The sequence below is a fragment of the Coffea arabica genome, chromosome 4c (genome assembly GCF_036785885.1).
Source record: "Coffea arabica cultivar ET-39 chromosome 4c, Coffea Arabica ET-39 HiFi, whole genome shotgun sequence".
Classification (NCBI taxonomy): Eukaryota; Viridiplantae; Streptophyta; class Magnoliopsida; order Gentianales; family Rubiaceae; genus Coffea; species Coffea arabica.
Genome location: NC_092316.1, coordinates 40,330,961 through 40,341,168, shown reverse-complemented (window position 1 = coordinate 40,341,168; position 10,208 = coordinate 40,330,961). Strand labels below are relative to the sequence as shown.

At 35.8% G+C, this 10,208-nt stretch overlaps 1 long non-coding RNA gene across 1 annotated transcript; it reads right to left on the bottom strand.

Moving 5' to 3' along the window:
- Positions 1-1,453: 1,453 nt before the first annotated feature.
- On the bottom strand, positions 1,454-9,595 carry LOC140005345 (uncharacterized). The gene is made up of 3 exons (XR_011813169.1): positions 7,839-9,595; positions 2,335-2,397; positions 1,454-1,698 (listed from the first exon to the last, which is right to left on the bottom strand). It is a non-coding gene; the product is annotated as an uncharacterized lncRNA (long non-coding RNA).
- Positions 9,596-10,208: the final 613 nt, after the last annotated feature.

The following is a 10,208-nucleotide window of genomic DNA, read 5'->3' as shown; positions in this document are numbered from 1 at the left end:
AGTTTCCAATGGTTGGAACTTAAGATTTGGCTTGGATTTGAAGTTGAAGATGAAACTTTTCCTCTCTTTCTTTCTCTCAAGTGTTCAGCCAAGAAGGAAGAAGAAATGGGATATTTTTGGTCAAATTTTGGTATTTAGTAAAGGTAAGAAAGTTAAGTCAAAGTCCAACTCCAATCGGGTCGCGACACCTAGCACCTTTTAATTGTAACACTTATCCTTTTGTCTCTCCATCATTAACCATCTAAGCAACCTCGAATTATCTCTTAACATCTGGTAAATTAAACCCAGTATCCAAAACTTAACCTAACTGGCCGAATTTTTCCGAACTTTTCGCACTAGCGGGTCCCACGTCCGATATATGCTCTTTATTTCTCAAAAACTACCCAATACTAGAAAAATCATCTTAAAACTATATTTACTCATAAACTTTATCTGGGGAATTTTTCTAATAAAGAAAATGTAGAAAAGGCGGGCGATTAAATAAAATAAACCCTAGAAAATTAGAAAATTTTCAGGTCCTTGCACTCATACTTTTCGGGGCGTCACAATAAGTCCATCCATGTTCTCATATCCTCGGGCTTCAAATTGGAATACCAGTCCAGTGCATCGTCTTCTAAACTTTCAGGAAACAATCGAACTGGCAGATTCTCGTCATCCATTGGCTTGCCCAACTTGTTGGCAAACATTCGGAGATGCGTCTTGGGGTTGCCCGTTCCGTCATACTTGCTAAACTTGGGTGCTTTAAAACCCATAGGTAGTTGCATGTCAGGAAACAGGCATAAGTCATTATAATCCAAGCCCCCTTGTTTGCTCAAACCCTGACTCTTCCTCATGAATTCATCAAAACGATCCAATCTTTTTAGCAAATTCTTGTTAATTGGTGCGGCAGATCCCCCAGCTTCAACTTTCCCTTGGGCAGCGGTATCCAGCGTGAATGGTTCAGCAGTGAAATAGTAATATGGCTCTTGAGGTTCAAGTGGCATGTTCAGATTTACAGATGGATGATTTTGAAAAATTTGGGAGTGAGGAGGATTGGCTTGGGTAGCGGGTGCATTGGTATGTGGTAGGCCATGAGTGGAATAAGTGAAAGTTTCTTCAGGCAAATTTGCAAAATGTGGAGTAAAGGAGGTTTGAATATAGGGTAAAAGTATTGGTTCGGTTGGATTGGCAGGTAAGGGTTTTGGCTGGACATCGCCGCTGCCACCAGTGACTAGTTGATCAACTACACGTCGTTGTGCGGTCATTTCCATATTCAGCTCATTGAATCTGTTTAGCACTTCCCTCAGTTCAGCTCCCAGATTTACCAAGTCAGTTGATGATTGTGACAGCCCCACCTCCCTCTAAAGCGAACCAAAGGGATCGGCGGACCGCCTGCCCAGCTCTCGCCGGGACTCAGTCGTTCACTCAAACAAATCAGAAATAAAACCTCAAGAAAGAGCAAACCAGGATCCAATTCATTACAATCCTCAATCAAAACTAGAATTCAACCACAGAAATACATAGTACATGAATCCAAAACTTAAAGCGGAACTTATATACATTCCTATCTCAAAGGAATTACAAAATCAAAGGTACAAAAGTTCTATAGTCAACATACATCCGACCCTTGCCAAAAGCTAGGGCGAGAACCATAACAAAAGAAAATCAAGAGTTAGACCCAGCTAGTCTATACAGGCTCTCGTCCTTGCACGCCTTCCCCTGTTAAGGAAAACAAAACTAAAGAGATGAGCTGGAAAGCTCAGTGAGGTTCCGAACACATAGGCAAACAAGAAGTTCATATCATTCATTACACATAACCAATAATTCAAGATACAAAGATAAGATAAAGCGATAAACACATTCATTAAAAGGATACGTGCTCACAGGGAGCCATTCGTTCATTTGTTCATTCATTCATTCTCCTTTCGTTTCCTTATACCTTCAATCATTTGAAAATGCACTTTATATAAATAAAACCCTCATTCATTCATTCGTTTATTCATTCATTCACCCCCTTCCCTGACCGTTGGCTAGGCTCTACCAGACTTCAAGGTAATACTCGAGTATACCAAAACGTTCACCCAGATCCCTAATCGCCCGACCGAGTCCGCTTCTGGCTCGAGACGACCGGTAACAAGGGGCAGTGGCCAGTTCAGCCAAAAGGCTTACATTCATGCACAAATAACATTTCAATCGTTCAATCATTGAAAACTTCACAATCATTTATGCCAAGTGCGATAAAGTACACACTTGCCTAGAAAACTCATTTTAACAATCATTGAAAGCATTTAACATGTTATCAATCATTCATACCAGCCATGTAATCATGTAACATAACCAACAAGGAACACTCACCAGACAAGCAAGTGAAATTTCATAAACTTTCGCCCAAAGAGCGTCTTTAATCACCGTCAAGCCCTAAAATATTCAAACAAGCACAATAAGACTCGATTACATATCATAACCAAGTCCACATACCACCAAAAGAAGGTTCCACAAGAAGATATAAACACTAGAGTAAACCAGGAAAATCCGAAATGGAATTAGCTTTAGCCCTGAAAAAAAATAGTTTTTGATCTCATTTTGCGGTAATAGCACCAAAGGCACTACGATTATCAGATGAAGGTGTAAGACCCACCGTTTCGAAGCTAAGAGATAGGGCTACAATGTTCCAGAAGGCAACTCTATCCAGTTTCGAGTGTAACAAGGTCAAAATGCAAGATACTACATCAGAACCGGAAAAACATATTCACAAAATGCATTCTGGTGTAAACAGCATAACTCAGCCTACTTAAGTCCAAATCTAGAAATTCCAAAGCCATCCAAAAGCTTAGAAACAGGGTTACATTTCATCAGAAGACCTCAACAACCAATTCCGAAGCAATTCCAGCCAAAACAACCAATTACAGGCGCAATTCTTACATTCGGGTAAAACCAGGACAGCAAGGGTAATTTCGACTTTGCTCATTCTACGCTACTCCGATTGACCTGAAATTTTGTAGGCACCTCTAAAATATCATTCCCTACAACTTTCATGTTTTAATCCAAGGCTAATTCGGCCTCTAATTAGGAGCTATAAAACCGGGCAGAACGAAGAACATTGAAACCCTAACTTTCCAATTTTTCTTCCAAACAGAAATTGCTTGCAATTATCCACTTTTTCCACCTCCTAGATGCCTTAAATACCATTTCCAATCATCATACATAGACACACAATCATATTCATATGAAAACAGAAAAATCCCCAATAATTAGAAAACTTCATCAATTCAACCAAAAATCAAGATTTAATCTATAAAATTGCATCTCATACCACCACTAGTCATGATTTAAGCATCATTAGAGAGAGGAGATTGGTTTTTTCACAACTCACCTTATAAGACAAGAAAGGAAGCAATTCAACACCTTAGCCTTCCAAACAACTTCACCAATCACCTTACAAGAACTAAACTAAGAGGTTTTATGGAAGGAATTCAAGATTAAACGGTTAGTTTGTGAGATTGGGCAAGATTGGAGCTTGAAAATTGAGAGAGTTTTCTTTCCTTTGTGCTTGAGAAGGGCCGGCCACAAGCTTGGAGATTTTGGAAGATTTTTGGTTTTATTTAGTAAATGGTAAAAGGATGAATAGTAAGTCAAATGTAGGAATTAATCTCTAAGTGACACATGTCACTTTCATTAATTGCTTGCCTAACTTTTTTGTCTCTCTTACAACAATCCACTTGGCAACCTCTAAATATCTCATAACACCTGGTAAATTAAACTCAGTATCCAAAACTTAACCTAACTGGACGAATTTTTCGAACTTTTCGCACTAGCGGGTCCCACGTCCGATATATGCTCTTAATTTTTCAAAAACTATCCGATACTAGAAAAATCATTTAAAACTAACTTTACTCATAAAAATTATGTTTAAAATTTTCCGAATAAAGAAAATGTGGAAAAACGTGCAATTAAAAGAAATTAAAACCCTAAAAATTAAGAAAATTACGGGTCCTCACAATGATGTCGTTACAGGCCTATCGGACGATTCCGGCTGTATACTCATGTTTACAATATTTCTTGAAACTCGGCTACGTAATCGTGTAATAATGGGGCTTCTTTGTGTAGCTATATTTGAAAAACACCTGACAATTTTAAAAAATCCTATTTAGCATCATCTCTTGACTGGCTTTTGGCAAAACAAGAAAAGAAAGAAAAGAAAAGAAAAAGGCACGAGTTAGTATATATTGAGATAATTCGGATGCATGCTCTATTGGGGGACCCTTTTTACGCCAAGGGTTAGCCTAGCATGAAAATGCAATCCTTCAGAGCAGGCACTATACAATACCTGATGGATCCAATCGACTTATTGAGATTCGAATAAAAGACAATTTTGAAAAATTTTACTAATTGGAATGACAAAAGACAATTTGTCCTAACAAATGAGGACAAAGTCCGAATGGATTGATTGCTTTGATTGACACATAAAGTGATATTAAAAATCAACTTAGTGTGAAAAACTTATTTTTGAAAGGATTGAGATGTCTCGACTAGTTTCTTTCGGTGAACCATAGATCGAAACTTTAAAAGAGAATAAACGGATTAAATGAATCGAATGAAATTGATGATTAGTTCAAAAATTGACTGGATTATCCTAAAAGTGAATAAATTGGTCAAGCGGATTGGATGAAATTGATGATTTATTCAAAAATGACTAAAGTGTCCTAAAAATGCATAATAAATCGGATTGAATTGATGATTTATTCCCAAGTGATTGAATTTTCCTAAAAAATGAATAAACTGATAAAATTGATTGGATGAAATTGACGATTTATTCAAAATTGATTGGATTGACCTAAAGTGAATAAATTGGTCAAAATGGATTGGATGGAATTGACGGTTTATTCAAAATCGACTAGATTGCTCCCCCATTTGTAGTTTCAAAACTCACAAAATTTGTTGCAATGCATTAGTCTATGAGCCTTCTAAAATCAAGATTTAGTCTCGATATATTTATCATCTCAACAATAAGGAATTTGTGAATTTCTTCAACTTAATGTCCTTTACGCAAGTGATTTTTGTCAATTCTGATAAAATGGCCAAAAAGTGATTATTAAAGGCTCATATTCTAATGCGTAAAAACTGTTCTATCATTCTCAAAGTCATCATTGCAGAAAGGATCGGATTTTACCTTACTTTATGCACTACCTCTTTGGATGATACAAAAAATATAAACGTGCAAGTCTCATTGGATTACATATCCGAGACACAAAGTGGCTTATTCCTAAGGTGGGATTCCCTAAATGGCATTCCCTCTCTAGGGTTTATGCATGATGCCATTTTATCAAAGCGGGTAAATATGAAATGTAACCTAAAAGGACCCCCTTTTAATTGATGGGGTAAGCCTAAAATAATATGTCATTATGCTACAAATGCAATGCATTGAAATTTAAACGTGTCATAACAGGGTGGCTCCTAGAGAATACCATGTCAGGACTCTTATTTTCTAGGGCTTATGAAAGCAATGGAGACAAAAACTACGAAAAGTTAGTTCAATTAAACAAATACACATAACACATTTGTAGCAAAGCAATACAAAGAGGTAAATCAATCAAAAGAAAAGAGGGGTTGGATCCCTCCCCTCGTGAATAGTGTTCCTAATAGGGTAAGGCAGACTCTACCCTAGGTAAACTATCATGGATGCATGAGGTATTGGCTCACTAATGCATCTAGACTCGATAGATTTTAAGGTCCCCGAGCCTTCAGATTTAGAAACCAAAGGTCATCACTCCCAAGGTTCCTTGTCGGTGGCTCAAGCGATTCCCCAAACACCACTACTCACACATCGTGTCACGGCTACGTGTTTGAGTGAATCTATCAAAAATTCTCAAACTTCGATTAAAAGCTAAAGGTTATCAACCCAAAACTTAAAATGGAAGATTGAGTGACCCCTCGGATCATGCTACGCACACGTCGTGTCGCGATCACACGTCCAAGTGGGTCGCCTAACCTAATAGGGAAGAGTGGCGTGACAAGCCACTAAAAGAAAAATAAATGAGGGATAAAAAAATAAAGTGTATACATGTATGCTAGTACTCCATTTGGAGGAGAAGGATCGAGAACCAACGCGAGACTCTAGGGTAATATCCCCCACCCAAATGCAATGCAAGGCGCGGGATCATATGAATAAACCATCCATCCATCACATCAATCATACGCATATGGGTAGGGGAGTGAGTTGATATGCGTAAAATGCAAAAATCCTAAAAAAAGAAAAAATGCAACCCTAAACATCCAAATGCGATACATAAAAAGGGTAGAAAAGGAAAAGAATAACTAAATCAAGTGCTCGGACCCACTTAAGAAGTCCTCAGTGGAGTCGCCAAGTTGTCGCGCCCCATTTTTCGCGATGAAAAAGAAAGTGTTTATAAAAAGATGTGATTTATTAATAATAAAGAAAAAAGGACCTAGAATGGGACATAAAAAGAATGCGACAATTTGGGTCCAAAATTTAGTCTAAAAGGGTTTTTAAGAAAAAATAGGAGTCACCACTTGGTATGGAGTTTTGGTGTACCAAGTTACCCAAAAAATAAAGTAAAATAAAATAAAACCCTTTTTGACAATTTCAGATCTTTGAAAACAAGAGAAAATGAATTCGGGAGTCACGGTTGAAGAAAAAGAAGGCAAAGGTTCGATTAACTCAAACCTAAGGCGCCCTTTCAATCTAGTCTAAGTTAGTTGCGAGGTTTAGTCAAAATTTGCCTAATCTAACCCTTAATTTTATCCCGTTTGGATGTTTCCTACATGGATGCAAATCTAAATTTATAAAAATATCGAAAGGGACAAAATGTTCATTCAAGGGTTTAATTGAACCAATCGCATTAATTGCAAAGGCCAAATAATTTCTTGAAGGGGTCACGAGCATGCATGAATGAAATTGAAAGAAAAGAAAAGAAACTTAAATTGTATATCTAGTTATACATGGCCAAAGAATAGGAATGCAACATAATGGGTACGGGAGACAAAAACTCGTGACATAATTTTCTTATACAAGGATTAATGAGTATTTAAACTAAAAAATTATAATCACCCATTTCTATATTCAAAAATAATTCTCCTAATATGAACAAGCAAATGAACTAACTTATTCTACAATTTCTTGAATGAGATGCAATTCTAAATGATATGATTAACACATATAGAGGATAGGGGTAAAAAAAGAAAGGAAATATCATGCAAATGAGGAAAGATCCTAAAAATGCAAATATGCATGAAAATGTAATGAATACCACACAAAGATGAATCTAACGCATGAACAATCTAAGGGTCTAGCGTTGAACAATCTAAGGGTCTAGCATTGGACTAGCCCATTTCTAAAAATCCTTACTAGCGTTGGACTAGCAAGTAAGCGGGAGGAAAGGCCACAACTAGCATTGGACTAGTGTGGTGACGTCATGCATTTTTAATACATAATAAGACAAGTAGGCATAAATTAAAACGAATAAACACATAAGAACACGTAGCACGTAACACATAAGCATAATATCTAGATGCAAAAAATCCTAAGAAAAGCGGGTAAGGCACATAACACATAAGCCACATAAACACACAACCTACCTATTACATCGGGGAGCTCCTAACTACAATCTAGAAGGGAAAAATATAATAAAACAAATCTAATTATCCTATCTATTACATTTTTTGAGGTATTTAAATGCCTCTCGAATCATTATAAAAAATTAACTAAATCATATATAAGGAAATTTGAATGAATATTTAAATCAAATAAATAAAGCATAAAAAAATATATAAACACATAAGAACACGTAGGAGCACGTAAGAGCACATAATTGACATTGAAATAATAAAAATAGGAGTACCTCTCGTTTGAAATGGTGATTAAATGGAGTCAAATTGTCCTATTTATACTCACAATGAACAAAAGAATCATGGCACCAATTTAATTGAAATAATAATAATAATAATGAAAATACTAAATTCATCTTAACATGTCAAACGTAACTAAATTTAAGAACATCTAAAAATTACAAGTTAAATATACTCAAAAGTAACATAATTAGTTATTAAAGGAAAGAAGCAATCATAATAAAGAGAGTCAAAATTCACCAGGGACTGAATTGTAAAAATTGAAAAACTTTTGAGGACAAAAATTATATTTTTCCAAAGTTTAGGGGACAAAATTAAATGAAAGATAAAATTCAGGGATCAAAGTGTAATTAATTTAAGGACCAAAGTGAAAGCAATTTAAGATGTTCTGGGCCATAGTATAAATACTTGAAAGTACAAGAACTAATATGCAAAAACGTTTTCTTACTCCTTAACAAATCAGGTCACTGGGCCATCATTTTATTTCTTTGGGTCGAACACTACCTAAACCCAGCCGAAAGTCCAAGCCAGAACACACAGGCCAGCCCGTCTTCTATCACTCAAACCTAACAAAAAATAAAGCATGGGTCTGACCTTCTAGCCCAACCGAAACTAAGAAACAAGCCAACTAAAAAAATTAGCCCAACCCACTTTCATTTTTTCCTTTTCTTTCCTTTCTTTGCTATTTCTTCTTCTCTTTTCTTTCTTTCTTCTTCCTCCACTTCCAGCCGTTTCCTTCCCATCTTCTTCGGCTAGCTAAAGCTTCTTCAGCTGGCGGCCCGCCATCGGCGAATTTTCCGGTCGCCAAAATTTCTTAAAATACACCTTCTCACTCCATTTTTCGCTTAGATTTAATTTTTGGGCTTAGTTTTAACAAAAATTGACCCTAAAGTGGCCAAAAAAGCAAAAGACAGACCAGTTTTTATTTTTTTAAAATCACCATATCTTTCACTAAAAATTATAAAAAAATATACTACAACACTCCTTGTGATTTTTACAACCTAACTATGAACTGAAATCAATAAAAGCAACAACAAATGTGACAAAATTAAAATAAAACAGTCCAAAATGAAGAAAAATTATTCATATGCTTCTAAAGTTCAAACTCCCAAAATGCTTGAGCAACATCACGTTTTTAGGGCTTGCACTAACCATAATCATCTATTTTAACAAACAAAATGCACAATAATGGGTACTTTAATTCGGTTTTTGACTTAGGCATTTTTTCAAACACCTAACATGCATATACAAAATTAATCTCCCTTTTCCCTAATCTAACTCAAGCTATTTCCCAAAATTTCATCCATACAACACCAACAAAAACCAGCAAAATAAAACAACCAAAAAAGTAACCACACATACATTCAATCTAGTTAATTAAAAAGAGAAAAGCTGAAAAAAAAGGAGAGAAATACCTCAATGAAGAGTTTGGTCCCTTTGCCAAGGTTTTAGATGAAATTGCTAAGCTCCAATCCAACTGGTTGCTAGCTTGTTGTGTGTAAATGTGTTGGAAAAATATTGGGAGAGAGGAGAGCCGAGAGGGAGAGATGAGTTTTTTTTTCTTGTTGTGGCTTGTCTTCTGTGTCCTGTGGGAGAGAGTCGAGGAAGAGAGTGTTTTTTGTTTCTTTTTGGGTCTTCTCTGTTGAGAGACTAGAGAGAGCCGAGAGATGAATTGAGTTGGAGTGTTAAGTTGGGCCAATTGATGGTTTTCTTCCAAATGACAAGAAATATGCGTGGGCTACCAATGATGAATTTTTTACCAAAATGGGAAGAAATGTTCATGAGGATGGAGTGTAGAAATGGGTTAATAGTAGTTTTGGTGAAACAAAAATGATTAGGATGATTTTTTATTTTCTTCTTCTTTTTATTTTCGTTTTTGTTTTTGTTGTTTTCTTTTTCCTAACATAAACCTACAAAAATGAGAAAAATACACATTAAAATGTAAGAAAATAAATAATTCATTAAATAGAAAAAATTCAAGAAAATATTAAAAATTGACAAAAATTTGGTGTCTACAATTGCATTAACAGGAAGAATTCCCTACAGACATTTTCATACATAGTGTTTTAATTTGTGTTTCATATTCAGTCCCCATAGAAACTTCCAGTTCTGATAAGTCCATTCTCTTCTGTTACTGGAGCCTTCTTCCTTCTTTGTTTGATCCTTCCTTTTGCTTTTCTCTTTTGCTAGTTTGTATCCAGATTTTACTGTGTATTCACTAGTATTAGATCTTGACTAGTAGATTCTGTCATTTTCCTTTTGGATGCTCAAGGGAATCCTCATTATACTTCTTTTGTCTGTGTCATCAAATATTTTCTCTATTAGCTCCTCCTTCCACTTCCCATTTTCAATCTGTTCACTTA